This window comes from Histoplasma capsulatum, genomic scaffold, assembly GCF_000149585.1.
Source record: "Histoplasma capsulatum NAm1 scaffold_1 genomic scaffold, whole genome shotgun sequence".
Taxonomy (NCBI): Eukaryota; Fungi; Ascomycota; class Eurotiomycetes; order Onygenales; family Ajellomycetaceae; genus Histoplasma; species Histoplasma mississippiense.
The window spans coordinates 4,455,586-4,458,214 of record NW_001813982.1 but is presented as its reverse complement, the minus strand read 5'-3'; positions in this window follow the sequence as shown (position 1 = coordinate 4,458,214).

Sequence of the window (2,629 nt, the reverse complement as noted above, 5' to 3'; positions counted from 1 at the left end):
GGAATTCACTCTTATTCATATTCAAGAAAATAATGAGCGACTGGCAGGAGGTTTTCGCCTGCTTCTTTTCTGACTTTTCGACAGAAGTTTACATGCTTACCTTTACTAACACGTGGGAAATGAGGATGGGGAAATATTAGTTGAGGCACAAAGCGCCATGTGGCAAGCGAAGAAGCCATCCGATTTAAGAACCAGATGACAGATTTTTGCTTGTTGACTTCTCCCTCTGGGCAAAAAATTCCCAGGGTACCGCCATTACCGGTCAATCGGGCTCTGGGAAGCTTAATGGTATCCACAATTCACCGGGGAGGAAGAAGGGCAGGGAAAGTCCAATGGGCCCCTGCGTCCACCGCTCGGCAGTGAGGCCAGAAGGGCTCGTTCGCCGAGAGAGCTCAGTTGTTTGTTTGGAATCTGGCAGAGCCATAGAAACGTGCGCGGAACTTTTTGAAGAGGGAGGCAATTCACCCCGGTTCGCTGCTATTGTGTTGATTATTTCCACTAAGCCAGGGGAGCAGCCGGAGGACAGGGCCTACAAACAAAACATCAGGACGTAGAATTCTACACCCATTGACCAGCGCGATCAGATATCGCAGAGCGAACGCATATACTGCGCAGAAGTATGCTGTGCTTCCCATGGGTTTATCTGTGGCTATTTGGCAGCCCAGTTTGTCTCAGATTTACACTCCCGCTTGATGAGTGAATAATTTTGTGCATCATTTAATATCCTTTCTTGTTCTTTAGCTAATACCGGACCCTCGGAGAGATCAGTGCGGGGTACCTGAAACTTTTTCAATTCCTGGAGTCGAAGCAGCTCCATGTAGTTCTTCCGGAGCAGTTGTTAGAAGCCCTTTCATGGAGTTCAATGAAATTATTCAATTGTAACATTCACAATAATTGTTACCTGACAATATACTCAACTGGGGCCGTTGAAGTCTGTATTTCGAATGCTTTTGTATAATTTGAAGATTGAATATTGATTGAACGTGGAATCGATTTCCTGGAGGGATCGTTGCTGATCCCCGGCACTTTTCAAATCCAAACGCTGTGCAATCATTGCCAATTTAGCTGTTGTGAATGCCGAATGTTCACTCAGTTTAGGTCCGTCCCCTTTATTCTTATCTCCGTTTTTTAAGAGATCGAATGGCAAGCCGTAACGTTCCCAATGTAAATTGGTTTTTTGCCCTCTTACATATGATACTATTTTAGAATCGGGTAGTTACTTGTATTTTGATTTGCTCACGAGAAAGACAGATTCGTAGCTCCGTGTACGATTTAAGGAAGCTAGAGCCTGGCGGCGATGGCCGGAGAACTCTGTCATGAAGGTAATGTTTCGAAAACCCCCTGCACATCTTACCGAGGATGCTGCCACTCGGAAATCCTTTCCGGTGCTCTGGACCCGATGTGAGTTCCACCCGATTGATAAACTCAATGGAATGGGTGGCTGACGGCCGAAGCGCCTCCAGTAATGAGATACCCTTGAACGGACGGGTTGTGGATGCGTTATGAGGGATGAGGATTTTGAATCCTTCGGTACACCGTTGGGCCTTTTGCTTGCTCGAAGCGCCTTTTCCCCTTCGAGCAATTTCCTCACTCAGTTCGTTTTGAGCAGCTAGCCAGTGAGTTCCATGTAACCCAAGACATGTAACTCTCCACACAGCTGGGACGATCCAAGCTAAAATAATGAAGTTCGTATTATTCTGCAAACACAAATCAATGGATTTGAACCTTGCATGTTTAGCTCCTCAGGTTCAGGGGAGGTATGTGAGTTTGGAACCGTGTACATCTGTACTTAAGTGGGGCACGAGAGAGAAAAACAACAACCTGCAAACCATCTCGGTCCAAGATTATATGTTTTGAATGCGCAACCGTGTATGAAGATAGAAATAATATACGAGAACGCCTTCTGCCATGGCGGGAGAAAATTAAATATAAGTGAAAGTGCTGTGGGAAGCATTGGGCTTGAAATGCATGTATGTCCATGCAAAAATCAACACCATCAAAGTAGCGTCGCGTTTTCTGGAACCAATGGAAACTGAACGGAAATTCGGTGGCGTGCTCGCCATGCACGGAAGAAACGCAATGATTCCCTTTCAAGCTTCGAAAGCGATCACGAAGCTTTCGGTAAGCGGACGGGATGCTCGTCCGGCCGGGAAGTTTGATCCAAGATATTTCCAAAAGTGGGTATGTGTTACATCGTAGTAGGACCTTGGGACTCACGCGTGGACGAGAGAGACAAGCTCATCTGGCTGAATAGATCCCATGGGTGTCCCTCGCCCTATTGGTTAGCTCTCTGAATTGGGGATTTTTGTCGAGGTTAGTATGTAACCGGCGAACCGAGCAAAAAGGGGCGAGATCTGAGGAGGGGAAGCCAAGGTATCAGTTTATCGTAGATATAACTGTAAAAGGAAAAAATTGATTCTCTCGGACATGAATCTGTGAAAACTTTGCTTTTTCAGCTCCGCATCGAAGAAGCTAAAAAGCACGAGAAGGATTAATTCCAAGGTTACCTGTTCTCCACTTGGTGATCCCTTTACAAAAGTTCATAATAACAAACGACGATCGCTAAGTTCTATAAAATAAGCCCGAAGTGTTTTGGCGGGAAACATGATTGGGTTTCGGCATCTCAGGG